The following is a 21901-nucleotide window of genomic DNA, read 5'->3' on the forward strand; positions in this document are numbered from 1 at the left end:
GTACATTCAAGTGCACACACAAAAAAGTAAGGATGTAAAAGACCCAAACAATATAATTAAAAAGTAGATATTTTGAATATATTCACATTATCAGTATGTATATATAAATATCTAACTATCTATATAAACTATACCCTGAAAATGGAAGATGCACCTTCCTCTTAAATAAATGTATGGATTCTTCATATAAATTAATCATATAGTAGGGCTCAAGAAAGACCTCAGTAGGTTTCATAAAGTAGAAATATTAGGTAAAACACTCTCAGCCCCAATGCAATAAAATTAGAAATTAAAAATAAAACAACAACAAAAAGCCTTTTCACATGGAAATTTTAAAACTCTTAAGCATCTCTTTATTGAAAGGGGAAATGAAAAAGGAAAGTACAGACTTTCTTTAAAATAATGGTAATGAAAATACTACAAATCTATGCAATACATAGAACAGTAATCAGAAAAAATTTATAACTCTAACTCCTATATTGTTAAAAACAAAAGAATGGAAATAAATTCTCAATTGAAAAATCGAGAAAAATGACAGCAAAATAAAGCAATGACAATGTTCTAATAACACTAAATATACATTTCTTTTTCAACCCAGCAATCCCACTTCTAGAAATTTATTCTGAAGATACAAGAATGCAAAAATGCATATGCACACAAATTCAATGTAAGAGTATTTGTAATTATAAAGTACCTCATAGGGGATTGGTTCAATAAGCTATAGTACACAAACAAAATGGAGCACTATGTAGTTGTTAAAAAAATAACTAAGAGGATCTTTGAACAGATATGGAATGATTTCCAGGAGATATTATGAAGCAAAAAAAGTAATGTTCAGGCCGGGCAGGGTGGCTCACGCAAGTAATCCCAGCACTTTGAGAGGCCAAGGCAGGCAGATCACAAGATCAAGAGATCAAGACCATCCTGGCCAACATGGTGAAACCCCGTCTCTACTAAAAATACAAAAACTAGCTGGGCGTGGTGGTGCACGCCTATAGTCTCAGCTACACAGGAGACTGAGGCAGGAGAATCGCTTGAACCCGGGAGGCAGAGGTTGGAGTGAGCCAAGATCACGCCACTGCACTCCAGCCTGTCAACAGAGTGAAACTCTGTAAAAAAAAAAGAAATAATAAATAAATAAAATTTTTTTAAAGTGTACACACGTAGTATGTCACATGGTGTATAAGAAAAAAGAGAAAATAGAAAACATGCATATATCTGCTTACCATCACAAAAAGAAACAGAAAATAAACTAGAAAACAATGAATTTGGTTATTTACAAGGAGATAACCAAGAAATAAAGGTCCCGATTTCTAATACCTTTCCCCATTAAAGGGCTCCCGGCAGAAAGGCCTATTTCAGAGCTGGGACATTGTCGTAGTCCATTTATGTTGCTACAAAGAAATACCAGAGGCTGGATAATTTATAAAGAAAAGAGGTATATTTGGCTCACACCTCTGCAGGCTGTACAAGAAGCATGGTGCCAGCATCTGCATCTGGTGAGGGTTTCAGGAATCTTTCACTCATGGCAGAAGGCAAAGGGGAGCCCACGTGTACAAAGGTCACATGACAAGAGAGCAGAAGCAAGAGAGAGGGAACAGAGATGCCAGGCTCTTTTAAACAATTAGTTCTCACAGGTGCTAAGAGCGAGAACTCAATCATTACTGTGAGGACAGCACCAAGCCATTCATGAGGGATCTGTCCTCATGATCCACACACCTCCCACTAGGCCCCGCCTGCAACACTGGGGGTGAAATTTCAACATGAGATTTGGAGGGGACAACTGCCCAAATGATATCAGACATATAGGTTCAAGATAAGCCTAGAGCATCTTGTTTTGCTGGAAATTAAGGAAGCAGTCTCCACAAAAATGATGGGAACATGATACAAGGACATAGGAACCAGCTCAAAGGGATCCCACCAGCCAAACCAACTGAACTTCAAAAATAATTAAGTAATGAATTGTAAACCATTAAAAAATATGGGAACTCATGAGTCCAACCAATAACAGAAAAAATGGGAGAGAAGCCAGAGCTCAGTTTATAGTCTATGCCAAGGACTAAATGGCAAACACAGAGGCAAATGGGAAATTAGAAAACCATCACTTTGCCACCTTCATAGTAAAGACTGGATCAGACAAGAATAATCATGCTCAATCTAGGGAATAGTGCTGAAAAGCAGCAGGATACTGGCATGGACATAAAATGTTCCCCCACAGGCTGTTAACTAGTTGCAAGGGAGAAAACAAAAAGTAATTATACAATGGAGAAATCAGGCAATACCTTGATCAGGTGATCAAAATGAGAAACAGGTGGACTTTATGTACCTCCAGATGTGATATTCTAAAGAAGGTGTAACATCCCTGTATAGAATTTATACCAAGAATATATAACCCCAATCTAATCACAAGGGAACAGCACATAAACACAAAATGAGGAACATTTGTTTTTAATCGTGGAGGGGAGAAACTGTATTCTTCAAAAATGTTTATATAATGAAAGACAAAATCTGGAATGCTCCAGATTAAATGATACTAAAGTCATGATGATTAAATGCAATACCTCACCCCAGATTGGATCCTGGAAGGGGTAAAATTGCTATAAAGAACACTATTAGACAAACTAAAAAAATTGGAATACAGATGGTATATCAGATAAAAGTATTGTGTTCATGTAAATTTATGAAGTTGATAATTGTTCTAAAGTTATATGAGATTTCCATTCTTAGTAAAAATAAGCCAAAGTATTTAGTTACGACGTATGTAACTTACGTTCAAATTGTTCAGAAAAAAAAATTATAGAAGGAGAGAGAACGAATGTTAAAGCAAAGATAAAACGTTTGCCTCAAACATAAGCTTCTTAAAACATCCTTAAGATTATGTTTACTCCCCTGGGTAAAACCATTACGAGCTTTCTACTGCAAATAAAGTAAAATCCAAATTCTTTATCAGGACCTACCAGGCCAGCAAGATCGAGCCTCTGATGGCCTCTCTTAGATTATACCATGACCCCCACACCCTGCAACCCCCCGTGCTGGTTCATGGAGCTCTCAGATCCTCAGAAACATCCCTCTCTCTCCTGCCTCTGGGATTTTACACATTCAGTGTCTTGGCTTGATAATATCCTCTGTCCACTCTTTATGTCTGACTTCTTTTCATCCTGGCAGTTTTAGCTTAGTGCCACCTCCCCACTCTATTTAAGGTAGGTCTGCCCCCATTCTCTCAGTATCCTTTTCTACCATATCATAACTGTTACCAAACATCCAGGTGCTTAGGAAGGTTATATAATCTGCAGAGTTCACGTATCAACCACTTCAACTGCTGACGAAGCTACAAAACACATTTCAGTAAATAAGCATGTTAAAGAGCCCTTAGAAGACATCAATAATGTTGACTACTGTAATCAATCCAGTAGGAAATAAAAATGTTTGTTATTGCCCAACTGCAGCTTACAGTTTAAAAAAAATACTCTTCAAAATATTTTCAGGAGCCTCTAGTTTAAGAAAGTTACTATGGCTTGGGGTACAATCACTACAACTGATACCTAGCAGAATGACAACAGTAAAGGCTGAGGAAGAAGTTCCAGACGTTGTCCAATTTCTGATTGCTACCTTGTTTTCTTAGAAACTTACAACTTCAGACAAGAGAACATTAATGCATTAATGAGGCTACCAAAAAAAAAAAAAAAAAGAAAAAGAAAAAGCCACATAGGCAGTGTTGTCACACATGGATTATAAAATTATATATTCCAGTCATAGTCAGTTAAAAGTACATAAGCAAATGTGATCTAGCAGACAGCCTGGGAATCTAGGGGACCTTGGATATTGTATCTAATTCCCTGAGTTTGAGTCTTGCCATCTGTAAAACAAAGAAATGAAAACTTTCCCAGAACAGTTAAGATTAAATGAAACCTGTGGAAACACTGGATACTTTGTAGGCTTTTAAGTGTCTGTCTAAAAAATAATAATTCACTAGGAAACTGCAAAGAATAACTGTAAATTTCCATGTTTAAGTCCAAATTGTGTTGTAAGCATATTTACTTTAAGCAAGCAAGCAAGGTAAACTATGTGCACAAGCGTGATTTTTGTTGTTTAAAATGATTTTCAATGTATAAGGTGACTCAAATGGGATCTAATAAGGCACCTCACTTCACTTGGTCAGGAACAATTTCCTGGGTGTCTGACCAAGAAAAGAGATGAAGAGAAAGAAGTAGGTTTACAAAGGACAAAAAAGGAAGACACAGGATTAGAATGGGTTAACAAAGCAAAAAATAAACCTTCCCAAAGTGAGCAATGAAGCAAGTGGAAATAAGGAAGGTTGAACAGTAGATTAGGATCCACCAAAAATCCTCATGCTTAAAGGAAGCCGAGCCCCATTTGTTATACACTCAATACGCTCTGTTTGTGCTAACTACATAAAGAAGATGAGGCGGAGCAATCTGGACACAGACCTGGACACTCTGACCTCTGGCACAGAAGGGGGCTACAGGAGTGCTGGGGGAGAAAGGCAGCAGGGTAGTGGAGTCATACCAAGCAACAAGAAAGATAAGGTAGTACATTTTCCACAAATTTCAATTTTACTCCCTTCCCTCATGACACACACACAAAAAGGATGGGAGGAAGAAACTGAGATCACAGGGAAAATAGTAAGAGACATTCAAAAGGGCAGGTCTTAGAAACTTACTAGTTTGGGGAGGTCAGAGAACAGTAGCATATAAAAGAACACTAAGACAGTTCCCAGGTTTAGGCATGGGAGACTAGTTTGATTATTTCATCTTGTTCCACTCACAATGACAAGGAGAATTATTGAGGGAACACATGATGGGGCTGATAGAGTGCTAGGAGGTGGATACATGAAAATGTAATTGTCATCATTTTGAACAGCCATGTCACTCCAAGTAAGATTCCCTAACATATATGATATACAGACAGATATATGAGGTTGAAACTCTGGAGATGAATGCGAATTTAGGAATCCCTGGAACACAGGTCATGACTTCAGTAATGGGAGTCAAAGATTACTCAGAGAAAGCACAGAATGAGAAGAGAAGAAAGAAGTAGGCCAAGGAAGGAGAGATCAGAGGAGAGAGACCAAGGCAGGGTGATAAGATCAAAACAGAAGAAAGGAATCTGATGGAGGTCCCATTAGATTATCATGTCCCTTCCCAGAGGACAGGGACATGCCTTTTTTTGTCTCTTATACCCAATTATCACAGGGCCTGGCACAGAAGCCACTTAATGTTTTTTTTAATTGTGTTCTACTATTCACAGTTTGCTGTATCCACCAGGTGAGAAAAAAGTAAGTATAAATAAGCACAGATACGGATTTTTTAATACTGTATATTAAAGGGGCCAGATTATACACAATATTTTATGCCTTACTTTTTTACTTAATATATCTTAGAAGTTTGCACATGCTTATGGAAGGACTGGCTGCATTTCTTTTGATCTACAACAGAATATTCTATTATAAAACTGCACACTATAATTTTTATTTAACCAACTCTTTATTGGTGGACATTAAGAATGGAGGAATGTTTCAACAAGGGAACAATCAACAGTATCAAAATACTGCAGAGGGGTCAATTTGGGGACTAAGAGAGGAGCCACTAGATATGGCAACTAGGAGATAAATTTTAGTGCAATGATGAGGGCAAAATCCAGATTACAATGAATTCAGTGAAAAAAGGTGAAGACATGTAGCTTATTCTCTCAAGAAACTAGGCTATGATAAACTGGCAAAGGCTGTAAGAGTGGGAGGTGAGTCGTTTCCTCCTTCGTGTAAATATATTTACTTTTAAAAACACTAGGCCCAATTTTATATCCTACTTCATTTAACTTTATGAACATGTTTATGTAATGTTTTAGACAGTGAAAAATAACTCATTTCTGCTATTATAAAACTGTTATCTTTAGATGTTCACAAGCAACTTCCTAAAAGGAGGTAGCAGTAATGGAGCTATGTCTATTATTCTTTCCCATCAACCCCCTTTCTGGAGATGTAAACATGTGTCTATCTAGCTTTTAATTAATTTTTACCTCTTATCTTCATGGCTCTCCATATAAACCTTAACCCTTTTTTCGTATATGTATATGTATATGTATATGTATATGTATATGTATATGTATATCTAGAGAGAGAGAGAGAGAGAAGAGGGGGTCTTGCCATGTTGCCCAGGCTGATCTCAAACTCCTGGGCTCAAGCACTCCTTTCACCTTGGCCTCGCAAAGTACTGGGATTATAGGGGTGAACCACTGTGCCCAGCCTCAGCCTTAACTCTTAAAATATCTTCAAACCCATGTTCTTCAGTTCTTATTTTTAAGAAATTTGTGTTTAAACCAACTATAATTTATTTTGACAAAAATTGGAGTTAAGACTCAAACTTCCTCAAATGGTCAGCTCTCCTAAGACTATTTACAGAATAATCTATCTTTTCCCTATTAAGTTAAAATACCATCTTTATCTTATACTAAATTATCATTAGCATGACTCTGGTTCTAAACTTCCATTGGCTTTATCTGTCTGGCCCAGGGCTATTCCACAATATTTTATTTAATATCTGGTTGAACAAATCTATTCTTTATTATTTTTTATTACTTACTCTTCTAAACAAACTTTAGCATCATTTTGTCAAGTTCCAAAAATAAATCTACAGGTTTTTTTTTTTTTTTTTTTTTGAGACAGGGTCTCATTCTGTCACCTACGCTGGAGTTCAGAGGCATGATCTCGGCTCACCGCAATCTCTGCCTCCCAGGCTCAAGTGATCCTCCCACCTCAGCCTCCTGAGTAGTTGGGACTACAAGTGTGTACCACCACACCTAGCTAATTGTCATTTACCTGCCTCAGCTTCCCAAACTTTTGGGATTACTAGTGTGAGACACTGTGCCGGGCAGAAATTACATTTATAAATTAATATGAAGACATGGTGATAACTAACATATTTATAATATGAAATCTACTCATCCAGGGACATAGAATGCAAATCTTTCATTCCACTCAGCAAAATTTTGTCATGTTCTTGATAAAAGTCCTGCACATGTAAGTTTATTCCTAGCTATTTAATTTTTGCTGAAATACTTGAAAAAATACTTTACCACTATATCTCCTATGTGATTATAGCTAATATTGGGGAAGGCTATTGGTTTTTATATAACAGAGCTTTTAACTAGCAATCTTAAAAATTGGGTTTTTTTTTTCGGTTGGTTCCTTTGGATATTTTTAGGTAAACAATCATGTCAACTTAAAATAATGATTGTTAGTTTTCTATAAAGATTATGACATCATAGGAAAATACAGTAAATGCTTTTTATTTTTTTAATTTTTAATTTTTTTAGAGATGGAGTCTTGCTCTGTCGCCCAGGCTGGAGTGCAATGGCATGATCTCGGCTTACTGCAAGCTCTGTCTCCCAGGTTCACACCATTCTCCTGTCTCAGTCTCCTGAGTAGCTGGGACTACAGGTGCGCCTGCCACCATGCCTGGCTAATTTTTGTATTTTTAGTAGAGATGGGGTTTCATCGTGTTAGCCAGGATGGTCTCGATCTCCTGACCTCATGATCTGCTTGCCTCGGCCTCCCAAAGTGCTGGGATTACAGGCGTGAGCCACCACGCCTGGCCTAGTAAATGCTTTTTAAAAGAATATAAAACTATAGAGAATACGACCTCAATTATTTAAACATATGTATAAGGGTTTTGTATTTTACTAGCAAAGAAAAAATATATAAGGGTAGAAAATAGCCATCATGTCAACAGTGATTATATTAGGTAGAAAAATTATGAGAGACTTTATTTTTTTTCTTTTCTTTTCTATATTTTACAATAGATTGCTTATGAGTTTTATATGCTTATGGTTGCTTATGAGTTTTATAATAAAGGTTTTTAAAATTTTTGCAACATGGTAAGTTATACTTCTTTATATACTAAAAACAAAAACAAAACTTTCTATTTGAATACCTTTGACTTTTATTGCAGACTTACAGACCCTTGAAAGAAAAGGCAATTCCCTCATACTAGTTCTGGTGTGACTCTACCCATCTCTCCCTTCACTTCTACCTTGGTCTTTTTTCCACCTCCCACTTTGGCTAGTCGTCTCTACTCAAAATGCTTGCTTGGCTTAATGGTTAGAATTCAGGGAAAAAGAGACCTTGAATTCCTAATCTAAACTAAGGTTATACATGAGGGAAATAATAAAGGGAAACTAGGTAGTAAATAAGATTTGAAGGACTTAAAATACCCAGACTTTAATTCCTCTAAGATTATAGTCATTAATCATGCTTTTATATCATATTATCTCTTAACATTTAATTTCTAAATATAATGTTCATGAGGAAAAGAGAAAATAGCTTGGCTTCCTTCCTTACCGAATATTGTTCTTGGTATCTTCTAGGTGTTCCAGAAATGATGTCAGATTTGGCTCATCAGAGTCCACAAACCATATTGGTGAAGAAGATGCATAGGATTCCTGTTTAGCACAGAGACACCTTTGTTAAACGTTTACATACAGACTAACCCAAATATGCAATTAAACCACACCACTAAATGGCAAGATGACCATGGATTTAAACAAAATGTATGGGGGAAAAGGCAACACATTAAAAGCCATGTGAGGAGCTGGACTTTTGAGACAGCCATTCTCCTTGCATAGCACTGTCTGCTGCTACAGCTCATAGAAGTCAACAATTTTCTTCAACACTGGTAGGCAGCCTCTAAATGGCCCCGATCACCCTCACCTCCTGCCATTCATACCCTTGTAAAATTCCTGCCCCTGGACCTAGTGACTCACTTCTAACAAAGAGAATGCAGCAAAAGTAATAACATCACTTCTGAGATGAGGCTACAAGGAGACGATTCCTGCCTTGGTCACCCTTCTCCTGCTCTCTCCATTGCTCCCTCTGATGGAAACCAGTTGCCATGTGATGAGCTGCCCTATGGAGAGGCCCACATGGCAAGGTATTGTAAAAGTCCTCTGACCAATAGCCATATAGAAATGGAGGCCCAGTCCAACAGCCTGTGAGAAAAATCCTGCCAACGTGAGCTTGGAGATGGATTCTCTCCCTATCCTGCCTTGGGATGATCATAGCCACCACCAACACCTTCACTGCCTGGTGAGAGGCCAAGCCAGTAAACCCAAGGTAAACTGCACAGAATCCTGACCCACAGAAACTGTGAGATAATGTTTGTGGTTTTAAGCTGCTAAATTTGTTACAGAGCAATAGATAACTAATTCAAACACCATACAATTATAATATTTTATTCTATCACACAAACCAAGTAATACTAAGAAATGCCATTACTATACATATATTTTTGGAACACAATTACATGTGATTTTTTTAAAAAAGCTAATGAACTAAGCTTTTACCCACTAACAGACATTTACTCTGTTAATTTGTATTGTTTTCAATTATAAATTGGGGAGAAGCCATTATTATATATTAGCTTCAGAACAACTAGGTTCAAGTCATGGAAAACAATTTTGCACCAACAACTTTAGGAAACACTGCTTTGAAAACTATAATCTGAATTATAGCTGAAGCCACAGAAGCCAAATATTTACCAAAGGTTCTTTTAAGAAAAGCAAGTTGGCCAGGCATGGTGGCTCATGTCTATAATCCCAGCACTTTGGGAGGCCGAGGTGGGTGGATCACGAGGTCAGGTGATCGAGACCATACTGGCCAACATGGTGAAATCCTGTCTCTACTAAAATTAAAAAAAAAAAAAAAAATTATCCGGGCATGGTGGTACACACCTGTCATCCCAGCTACTCAGAAGGCTGACACAGGGGAATCGCTTGAACCAGGGAGGCGGAGGTTGCAGTGACCTGAGATTGCACCAGTGCACTCCAGCCTGGTGACGGAGAAAGACCCTGTCCCCCCGCCGAAAAAGAGAAAAAAGAAAAACAAGTTGTGTTGAAGGAGGACATCATTAACAGTATATCTCTTCAATAATGGTTTAGTTTACTATTCTCATTCTTCTCATTCCTCTCTTACTGTGTCCCAAATCTCTTTACAGGCTAAAAGAAACTCTTCAGAATTAATCCTATTCATAAAGAACACCACTTACTGAGTATTGCACTTTCTTCTTCAAATTCTTCAGCATACATTGGGAATACATCCTATGGATCATTTTTATGTGTTTAGTTTTAGGTTATTTATTTATTTTTTGTTTTGGCTAAAGAAACTGTAACTCGATTTAGGACCTCATTCCATTAGGTTAGTATTTGTCTAGTTAAGTTCAGCATAAGCAAAATAAAATACGTGTTGTTGCTCTGGACTAAAACCCCTCAAAACCATATTTTAAAAATTACAAAAAAAAATTAACTGAAATCATGTTTTTAAAAATCTTGCAGATGAAAAGATATGATATAAAGTAGGTTTAAGTACCTATTTCAATGGTTCCCAAAGTGCGGCCCTCAGACGCCCAGGTCCAAACTATTTTAATAGGAATACTAACATGGTGACATTTGCTGTAAGGGTGCAAATACAATAGCAGGTAAAAATGCTGGTACTTTAGCACAAACAAAGGCAGTAACACCAAACTACTAGTAGTCATGGTATTCTTCACTATGCACAGGAAAGGTTTAAAAAGGAAGGGCAGGCCAGGCATGGTGTCTCACGCCTATAATCCCAGCACTTTGGGAGGCTGAGGCAGGTGGATCACCTGAGGTCAGGAGTTTGAGACCAGCCTGGCCAACATAGTGAAACCCTATCTCTAGCTGGACATTGTGAATGTATGCCTGTAGTCCCAGGTACTTGGAAAGCTGAGGCAGGAGGATTGCGCCCAGAAGGTTGAGGCTACAGTGAGCTGTGATCATGCTACTGCACTCCAGCCTGGGTGACAGAACAAGGCCCTGTCTCAAAAATAAAAAGAATGTCTATGATGAAGCAGTGAAAATTTTACTACATTTTTATTCTTGAATATGTCTTTTTAATATTTCAAGTGATGAAATTGGAAGTACACAGGAGCATTCCTACAGACTGCCTGAGAAAAAACCCTCGTGTCACTAAGTCGTGAAGTGAATTAAGCACTTTAATGGAATACCATTTTTACTTGAAAGGATGACTGACAAACAATATTATTTCAACGTGGGTTTTTGGGAGACATTTTCTCAAAAAACGAGATTCTGTCATTTCAAGAAAAACAACAGACAGGCCATAATAAAATTCAATAATAAAATTCAAGTTTTTGAACAAAAAATTAGAATTTTAGAAAACTTATATCCACCATAGCTTTCCAAAAGTATTCTGATGAGATTGATGGTGATATTGATGAATGTATTTTGATACTGTATAATCAAATGTATCAACATGTAGAAGATCTTGGTGAACCATTATTTTCTAAATGACCAATGCATGATGTTATAATGTCATGCAAGGGTAAAAGATCCAAAGTTCAAGAAAAACCAAGTTTTGATGGAGTATCAAAAAAGAAGTCTAGGCAACATGGCAAAACCCTGTCTCTACAAAAAGATACACAAAATTAGCCAGGTGTGGTGATACACACCTGTAGTCCCAACTACTCTGGAGGTTGAGGTGGGAGGATCACCTGAGTCCCCGGAGACTGAGGCTGCAGTGAGCTGTGATCACACCACTGCATTCCGACCTGGGAGATTGGACATTGTTCACATTTTTTCAAGCAAATATCACACAATAAATTGAATGCAGATAAAAATGACATACCAAACATCAAAGAAATTTGCAAAAAATGTAAGATTGTGCTACTTTGGGTTTAGAAATTTTTTCATAAAAGCATTTATAACAAATGTGGTGAGCTTTTAAAGAATAGTTTAAGTATTTCCGATTTAATTTCTAGTGATAAATAGCAATACATATAACCTACATAAACCAAAGCTCCTTGGGCCCTCATATATTTTTAAGAGTGTAAAGGAGTCCTGATTCCAAAACTTTGAGAGCTGCTGCCTTCTCCTCCACTTTCCTTCCTTTCCTAGAATTTCTTCCTTGGAAGAAACATCCCTTTGCCATTCTATATTAACTTATAGAGTTCCATTGATGTCAGTTTTGCTGCATCCCTCCCATCCTTCCACCTTTTGTGTAGACACAAAACCTGACTACAGGACTCGACCAGCCCACCCATTTCCAGTGATCAGCTGTCAAGGTGGGTGAAGCCAAGAAAATCTGGGTTTTCCCTGAGACTAAACTTCTCTTTCTGGGAGATCTGGAATCACAGGGACAAGGTTGGCCACCTTGGGGTAGTCAGAATTTATCTTGCCTAAACGGGGAGAGGTTAGGCAAGTTTCTAGAGAGCCAAACTGCTTTCTAGAAAATTAAAGATAATTATACTTTCTGCCACGACTGTGAGAATGCCCATTTTATTGCACACTTTCTAATATTTTTACCAAACTGATAAATACAAGTTGGTACCTGGAAGAAAAAATGCCAGGCATGGTGGCTCACACCTGTAATCCCAGCACTTTGGGAGGCCAAGGCAGGCAGATCACCTGAGGTCAGGAGTTAAGAGACCAGCCTGGCCAACATGGTGAAACCCCGTCTCTATTAAAAATACAAAAATTAGCTGGGTGTGGTGGCAGGCACCTGTAATCCCAGCTACTGGGGAGGTGGAGGCAGGAGAATCACTTGAACATGGGAGGTGGAGGTTGCAGTGAGCCAAGATCATGCCATTGCACTCCAGTCTGGGCGACAAGAGTGAGACTTCATCTCAGAAAAAAGTTTCCATATAATTTGTTTTGTCTCTAGAAACCAATTCAGCAGTGAGAACTGAAAGCCACCACTTGGAAGGTTTCAAGCATTTAGCTGTACCTATTGATGTCTAAAGCATTAGTTAAGGTAGAAACACACACACACACACACACACCCCATGTATTCAGTACCAGGAAACATGACTGACTAGATGGTACAGTTATCCAACAGAAAGCGCACAATAACTGAAGCCACTGTAGAGGAGTAAGTTATGACACAGATCTACAATATTGTTGAGTGAATAAGCAGATTACAAAAAAAAGTCTGATTTTTCAAGGGAGAGGGAACATATACAAGCATAGGAGAAAAGATGAGCAGATGACTGGAAAAATACAAAATTCTGATAGTGGTACTTTCTGAGTGGTAGAATTATCAGTAATATTTTCTAGTTTTACCTAAAATTTTTCTAAATTTCTTAAGAAGGTTTTGTTGTCCATATTATAAAATATCCACCACCCCAGGAAAGTTAACCTTCAGCACAAACTCTGCAATATGTTAAAAGTTTGTTTAGTTTTATATTTAAGAGACAATCTATTTTGAAAGACATCTAAAATGATGACCAATATTTAAACCTATGCATTAATATTTTTTAATCATATGCTCTAAATTTTGTAATTTTGATAAGGTTAAGCTTCATATCAATCTTGAAAAGGTAAGTTTTCCATTTGTCTTTAAAATATGACCTGCAATATGCCAGTTTTTAAACAGCAAATGGGGCTCAAAAATCGCAATATAAATTCAGGCAGTGTTCCTTACATAGAATGTTTAAGTGCTTCTAACACTGCTCTTTTTCCCCAGTTATGAAAACACATTACAATTATCTAGCATCTAATTATTCAAGTCCTTTGTTTCTCCTCCATTCTATTAGTTTTATAGTAATTTTAAGGCCTTTGAGGATGAAGCTGTCTGTGACGGCTACCACAAAGGTTACTGTAAGTGGACAAATTTCAAACAAGTTTATCACCACTACCATCCCCACTATAAAACTGTCTTAATCAAGGGCAACACATTTCAAGGTTAACCAAGACAACCTCGTTACCGGTCACTGCTTAAGAAAAGGATTTTTTGGTCTTATTTAGAAATAACTTTTTGTATCTATTTTTCTCTATAAATCCACTGAGACCAATGTGTGGCTCTATCTCAAGCACCAGCAAGCTAAACTGCTTGCCAGAATGTTCAGTTTTTGTATCTTTCCAAAGGTAGGACACAGCTCTCTTTTGATATCATAATTTTTTGAAAATTGATGCACAAACAACTTCTTGGAAGTTCAGCCAGGCATGGTGGCTCGCACCTGTAATCCCAGCACTTTAGGAGATTGAGGCAGGTGTATCACGAGGTCAGGAGTTTAAAACCAGTCTGGCCAAGATGGTGAAACCCTGTCTCTACTAAAATTACAAAAATGAGCCAAGTGGTGGCAGATGCCTGTAGTCCCAGCTACTCAGGAGGCTGAGGCAGGAGAATCGCTTGAACCTGGGTGGCGGAGGTTGCAGTGAGATGAGATTGTGCCACTGCACTCCAGCCTGGGTGACAGAGGGAGAATCCGTCTCAAAAATAAATAAATAAATAAATAAATAAATAAATAAATAAATAAATAAATGTAAAAGAAAAGACAAGACAAGAAAGTTCAGACATACAGCAGCTGTAATTCTTCTGAAGGCTGGTTATGGGACTCATTACTTTCATACTTTGTTGTTCAATAAATGTGGGGTGGAGAATAAAGTAAACTGACAGAACTACCATATAAACTAAAATTCTAAGTGCTCTGACAACAAAAGAAACTTAAAAGACACACACACACACACACACACACACAGACACACACACGGTTTTCCCTGCTAATCATTTTACAACTGAACAACCAAGTAGCTAACCCAGAGCCCACAAAAGCAGAGTAAAAATTCTAACACTTGGTGAAATAAAAATGCACATATTCCCCTCTGAGCTAAAAAAAAAAAAATGCTTAGGTCTTCAAAGATAGCAGCAATTATAGCTACTGAGAACATCACTGTAAGCAAACTGAGGCAGAGAAAACAAAGGTGCTGATGAGGAATTGAACCACCTAAGCTGCAGAAACCCACTGGATGGTTTCCTAGGTTCGGAGTTGGCATTATCTTTCAGAATGATTTCTGAAAGAGACACATAATACTGTTACAAAGGATCTGGAGAAACGGATGCTTGCTTTATCACTCTGGCTCTCCAATCATGCTTTACATTTTCACTTGTTACACTCTCTTTCATATGAAGTCAATTTACAGATTTCCATCAAGCCCTTAGAGATCTTTTTGTACACAAGTTCTTGATGTTATCTCTGCACTTTTGACAAATTCTTAGCAGCTAACTTACAAGGCAGTTAAGATTTTTGTTCAAGTACAATATAGTTAGAATAGGTTCATATACTCAATAAAACAAATATTTACTAAGCATTTATTGAGTGGAAGATAAAAAGCACAAAGCATAATTATAAAATATTTTCCCCTGCCACCATAAAAAAAAACGTAAAAAGGCTCACAGAATATAGCATAACATGACCAAAGCAAAAATAGCAAGGACTAAAGAGGGGAGGAAGGGAAAATATCAGCATGAACTGAATATGACCCAGAAGAGCCTTGATGGTCAGACATGTAAAGAAAAATTGGGTAGGGTTAAGGGGTGGAGGTCAGGGACACATTCTACAGGGGAAAAATAGCTGACACAGACGCCTGAAAGGAAAAGTGGGCAGAGCACCTGCACAGGACTCTTACCTGCCGCCTCCACGGTACAATGGGCCTTTCCAGAACACAGCAGCGCAGCCAGGCCCCAGGGAGAGGTATCACTCAAACAGCACCAGAGGCTGCATTCCAACTTTTCCTCCGTCAACGACTCCGTTTTCATTGTTAGTTTCTCCTTAAACACAAACTTAAAAACAACTGGCTGAATACGGGGGATCAAGGAAAACCTGACTGAAAAATGAGGCCTTAAAACTTAAGGGCCTTGGGTCCTAGTGCGGTGGCTCCTGCCTGGAATCCCAGCGCTTTGGGAGACAGAGGTGGGTCATTAAAGTCAGGAGTTCGAGACCAGCCTGGCCAACACGGTGAAACCCTGTCTCTATTAAAAACACAAAAGTTAGCCAGGTGTGGTGGTGGGCGCCTGTAATCCCAGCTACTCGGGAGGCTGACGCAGGAGAATCGCTTTAACTACTGAGATCGCGCCACCGCACTCCAGCCTGGGCGACAGAGACTGTCGCCCCCCCCCCCCCCAAAAAAAATTCTACCTCTCAAGTAGCTGGGATTAAGGCGCCTGACACCATGCCCGGCTAATTTTTGTATTTTTCAGTAGAGATGGGGTTTCACCATCTTGGCCAGGCTGGTCTCCAACTCCTGACCTCAGATGATCCGCCCGCCGTGGCCTCCCAAAGTGCTGGGATTACGGGCGTGAGCCACCCCGCCCGGTCAAAAAACCCGAAAATCTTAAAGGCCTTTTGCCTTCTGCGCCTGGGCTCAAAGGACGCCAGAGCCGCCCTGCCCCGCCCTATCACGGTCCCGGGAGCGGGCCGGCTGACTGAGAGAGACCTTGAGTCCCTAGAGGACTCCTGCCGCGCGGGCTCCCACCTGGGGGAGCGGCCACCGGGGCCAACTCGGGCCGGCAGCCCCCAAGCCAGCCCCGCGTGAGGAGCCGGAGAGACGCGCCCTCTGCCTCCCATCCAAGCTTCGCGCAGTCCCAGGGGCCAGGGCCGGGCTAGTCGCGGGAGAAAGAGGCAGGGAACCGGAGCCTCTCCCGGGCAGGCTCCCCTTTGTCCCGGGACTCCGGGCGCCCCCTCTCCGCCCTCGCCGTGCCCCGCGAGGCCGCTGCCAGGCGCCTCACCCTGATATTGCAGTGGAGCCCTGAGCGGCGGCTGGACTCCTGGTTCTTGTGGAAGATAGAACAGCCAGCAACTTCAGTTTGGCCTTGAACCCTGACACCGACATCTTCCTCTCCTGTCCAGCGGGAGGGGCGCGGAAGGGAGAGCCTGTCGGGGGCAGCTGTCATTGCCGCGACCACCCAGCGACCGAGCTCTGGAGGCTCCGCCTCTCCCAGCCGCCTCGACCTTTGTGGGAGCGCGGATGCAAAACGGCAAGGGGCACAGAGGCCACCGCGGGAAGCTGTGTGGCGGCCTGGGGGGCTGCTCCCTTTGTAACCAATTCCACCAACAGGAGGGGCGGCTCCTGTCATGCCGCAGCTTAAAAGGGCAACAGCACCACCGTCCCCGCCATCGCCCCTGAAAGGGCTGCCCCCACCCTGCCACCGTCCCCGTCACCTCTCACCCCTCACCCCTAACCCCTCAACCCGGCGAGCCTCGCGCGCACGCCTTTCACGAATCCAGAGCGTGAGCGGGCTGCCTGCTGCCCCCTTCTCCCCTTGACCCAGCACCTTTCTGCCCGACCCGTCTGGTCCCTCCCTTCCTCACACTGGAAGCTCAGGGCGGCACGACCACCAACTCGTGTGTGTGTGTGTGTGTGTGTGTGTGTGTGTGTGTGTGTGTGTGTGTGTGTCTCCCAAGGGAACAGAGCACTGCTGAGTTCAGCATGATTTTTAGCTCGTGGACTGTCAGCAAAATACAGTCATAAGAAGGTATATGCTGTTTTGTCTTGCAGTGACATCATGTTGCTCATGTTTTATGTTTTTCAGAGTTCATTAGTTTCTATTTGTTCTCAGTTAATATCCAGCTGAATAGATTAAGTAGAATACCCCCAAATTGAAAGTCACTTACATAAGGTCACTTACATAAGGTATAGTGAAAAATATGTCATCCGCTTAAACTATAGTTGAAGATGTGTATACGTTAGTTTTGTGTAGCCAACACTGGATACTGGGTAAGGGCACAGGATCCCGGGGCTAGACTGCCTGGGTTCAAGTTCCAACTTAGCCACTTGCTGGTTGTGAAATACTTGACAGCTTTAAGCCTCAATTTCTTTTTTTTTCTTTAAACGTATTCCCAAATGTGATAGTTTCAGTTTCTTGATCTGAAAAACAGAAATTATTCAATCAGAGTCTACATGAAAACTAAAGTTTTTGAAGCCACTGCCTGGCTCAGGAAAGTCCTCAGCTTTAGCCGTTATTAGCTATGATTATTATTGTGTTGGCTACATGTGCATTAATGAGTCAGGAAAATGCTCAAGGATAACCAAGTATCCAAATTATCTCACCAGACTGAGAGAGATGCATGTGTGCATGCTCATATTTCAGCTCAGAGCCTTTTGACTAGAAGGTTCTTGAACTCAGAGGCCCAGGCACTATCAACTTGACTTGGCAGTGGAGCCATCACTTTTGTTGATCAATAAAATTGGCATAATGCTCTTTTTTTTTTCTTTTTTTTTTGCACCAACCATGTGCCTAGAGCTAGCTGTGTCAAGAAGAGCATGCTTCAGTTGGCTGGAGTGAGCAATTCAACTTGTGAGGAATGAGAAATGTTAAGAGTTGAGACAAGAAACACAAAACCCCAGGGTAAGGTAGGAATCACTGAAAGTCAGGCAAAGGAACTGGCATCCAGTAATGAGTTAGGCTTTGCCGGCGTCTGGCCCTACAGATGGCTCTTTGGAGAAGAAAAAATTAAGCCAGGCCCGAAGGCACAGATCCTAAGGGAATGCTGGCAGCTCTAGGCTGTCTATGGAAGAGAAGCAGAGGGTGGCACCTGGTTGAAAGAGGGGTCTGGGGGACATAGCTTGATCCTGTGTTTATAGATGGAGTCTGCTGATTCCTGCGACTGGGGAAGGAGATCATGCCCGGATCAGGGGACCTCAAATCAGAACTCTTCCCACCCACACCCCTTCTTTTCAGGGCATCTTTCATTGCAAACAAAAGATAAACTAGTTGGAAAGCTCAGCGGATTCTCACGGTGGTGCCTAGCAGGCCAGGCCTAGCTGCCCTTTAACCTGTGACTGAGGATAATGCCACTGGCCTGTAACCACACATTGGAAAATCTTTAATACATGGACACGCCATGCCCACAGAGATAGCAGTGCATGGTTCTTCAGGTTTGGGGTGCTGTCCTGGCAGTTGCCTTATAAATATGCAGGATTAAAATGTGAAGCCCTGGAACTTAGCTAACCTTTACCTCCCCCCCCCCCCCGCCAACATGAAGGGGCGCTAGTTTTGTTAGCTTTATGAAAGATGGATCTGTCATTGTTTTTAGAACTTTTGGAGAAAGATTTCTTGGGAGGAAGCTATCCTGAACCCCCAGAGATTTTCTCATTTACTGGCATACCAGCTTTAGAGTCCTAGGTCTTCATTCTGGCTCAGCTACCCTCCAGCTGTGTGGCCTTTGAGAAGTTGCTTGACTACACTGAGTCTTGTTGTCACCTATGAGTGGAGGTTGCTACATTGCTACTGTGTGGAGCACCTACCCCCAGGCAGTCTTATAGGGTGATGGTGAAGATTAAATGCAATAGTAAGGCTGAAGGAGGAGGATCACTTGAAGCCGGGAGTTCGAGACTAGCCTAGGCAACAAAGCCAGACATATTTCTACGAAAATGTTTCTTAAAAAATTAGCTGGACTTCGTGGCTTATGCCTGTAGTCCCAGCTACTCGGGAGGCTGAGGTGAGACTACTTGAGCCCAGGAGTTTGAGGCTGCAGTGAGCTGTGATCGTACAACTGTCCAGGCAACAGAGAGAGAACCTATCTCAAATAAATGAATAAATAAATAAATAAAATAATAAAATAATGCATGCAATTAATACATTAGTACATGATCAGGCACATGATAAATGCTTGATAAATGGTAGCCCCAATAAGCTTTGTAATGTTTTGGGAGAGAGTGTCCTTTGGACTCAGCCCAGTGACAGAAGCATTTGAAGAGACTGATGTGTATGATGGCTATTTCCTACAGGTACAAGCCTGAACCTCCAGGGACCCAAGGCATTGGCTCAGTGGGGCACCTTGTTCTATTTACTCTTGGTTTGGTCAGCACTGATTGCCCTAGGGCTGAGCAGGACTGCCACCACAGATTGCCAGGAGTATCCCCCTCCCCAAGCTAGTCATAGGAAAGCCACTTGCATCATAAGACTACAGGAAATCAAAGGGAATAAAAAGCAAAATTTAGTCACCTACTCTCCAGTTGATGGGCAAAAGGTTTTTGTTATTTTGAACAGAGCTGTTAGGAACATCCCTTGTCCACATACCCTGTTTTATATAGGCAAGAATTTCTCTTGGATATAGAGTAGAATTGATGGGCTGGGAGGAGTGTGAATATTTAACCTTATGAGAGGGAGCCAAACTGTTTTCCAAAGTGGTCATACCAGTGTATATTCCCAGCAGCAGTTCTTAAGAGATCTCAGGATCTCTATCTTCTGGTGAGGTCACAAGCAGTCAAAAAGAATGAACGCCAGCTATAAACAACAATAAGAATCTTAGCAATATAATATTAAGTGAAGAAAACAAATTCTAGAAGGATGCATGCAGCATACTTTATATAACTTAGAAAAGAAAATGTGTATATAGGCCAGGCATGGTGGCACATGCCTGTACTCCCGGCACTTTGGGAGGCCAAGGTAGGAGGATTGCTTGAGGCCAGGAGTTCAAGACCAGCCTCAGCAACATAGCAAAACCCTGTCTCTACAAAAACTAGAAAAATTAGCCAGATGTGGTGGTGCAGGCTTGTAGTCCCAGCTACTCATGAGGCTGAGGTGGGAGGATCTCTTGAGTTTAGGTGTTTAAGGTTACAGTGAATCATGATTGCACTGCTGTACTCCAGCCTGGGCAACAGAATGAGATCCTGTCTCTAAATAAATAAATAAATAAATATATAAATAAATAAGTAAAATTTAAAAACAAAATATGGGCCGGGAGCGGTGTCTTACGCCTGTAATCCCAGCACTTTGGGGGGCCGAGATGGGCAGCTCACAAGGTCAGGAGTTCAAGACCAGCCTGATCAACATGGTGAAATGACATCTCTACTAAAAATACAAAAATTAGCTGGGCGTGCTGGTGCACGCCTGTAATCCCAGCTACTTAGGAGGCTGAGGCAGGAGAATGGCATGAACCTGGGGGGTGGAGCTTGCAGTGAGCTGAGATCATGCCACTGCACTCCAGCCTGGGTGATAGAGTGAGTCTCAAAACAAAACAAAACAAAACAAAACAAAACAACAGCAAAAAAAAAAAAAAAAAACAAAAAAAACCTCAAAGATCACTAGTGGCTATTACCAGCAACCGTATGTAAAGAAATAGGAAAACCTACTAAAAATGGGTAAATTTCTGGACACATCCAGACTACCAAGATTGAACCAGGATGAAATCCAAAACCTGAACAGATCAATAACAAGTAATGGGATCGAAGCAGTAATAAAAAGTCTCCCAGCAAAGAAAAACCTGGGACCTAATGATTCACTGCTGAATTCTAGCAAACATTTAAAGAAGAACTAATACCAATCTTACCCAAACGATTCCAAAAATAGAGAAAGAGGGAATACTTCCAAACTCATTCTACAAGGCTAGTATTATCCTGATACCAAAACCAAAGATACATCCAAAAAAGAAAACTACAGGCCAGTATCACTGATGAATATTGATGCAAAAATCCTCAACAAAATATTAGCTAATTGAATTCAACAACACATTAAAGTTGGGGTGCAGTGTCCCAGGTTCACCCAACACTTCCCATTTTTCTCGCTGTGTGTGTCTACTTTGCTATGTTCCCTGGTGGCAGCGGGGGTGGCAGTGTTGGTGTGTGGGCCTCCCAGGACAAGGGGAAAGTGAGTATGCCCTTTTCTTGCCTCCTGCCAGGCGTCTGCAGCCTGGCACAAGCTCTGACCAGGTCTTCAAGCAAGGGACCTGGAGATGTTCTTTTCCAATTTATGGGTTGGTAACTTGAGGCAAATTCTAGGCACTAGAGTCACAACTAAGGGGACACTTGAATTAGGGGGAGTCTGGGGTCCTGAGAAGTAGAGTCCTGAAACTGTCTACAGCATGTGGAGAGCTGGGTGTGTGTTCAGGCCAGTTGCTTCTCTCTGTGCCTCAATGTTCCAGGTACCCTGGAGGGGCTGAGATCCTAGGGATTCCTGGAGCCTGGCTGCATGGCCTGGCCACCCTGATGCCCTTGTGTTCTCCATGACAGGACAGCAAGGCCAAGAAGAATGGCTCCAACAGCTTCATGCACTCCATGGACCCACAACTGGAGCAGCAAATGGAAAACACCCAGAACCTGGTGGACTCCTACATGGCCATTTTCAACAAGACTG

General features: G+C 40.9%; 1 pseudogene across 1 annotated transcript; it reads right to left on the reverse strand.

The window, feature by feature from the left end:
- Positions 1-330: 330 nt before the first annotated feature.
- UBE2Q2P13 (uncharacterized) lies at positions 331-16999 on the reverse strand (annotated as a pseudogene). Its single transcript, XR_013396034.1, has 5 exons — positions 16553-16999; positions 15454-15607; positions 9745-9861; positions 8357-8457; positions 331-1109 (listed from the first exon to the last, which is right to left on the reverse strand). The product of XR_013396034.1 is annotated as an uncharacterized UBE2Q2P13 (transcript).
- Between the last annotated feature and the right edge of the window lie 4902 nt (positions 17000-21901).

This window comes from Macaca mulatta, chromosome 7 (assembly GCF_049350105.2).
Source record: "Macaca mulatta isolate MMU2019108-1 chromosome 7, T2T-MMU8v2.0, whole genome shotgun sequence".
Classification (NCBI taxonomy): domain Eukaryota; kingdom Metazoa; phylum Chordata; class Mammalia; order Primates; family Cercopithecidae; genus Macaca; species Macaca mulatta.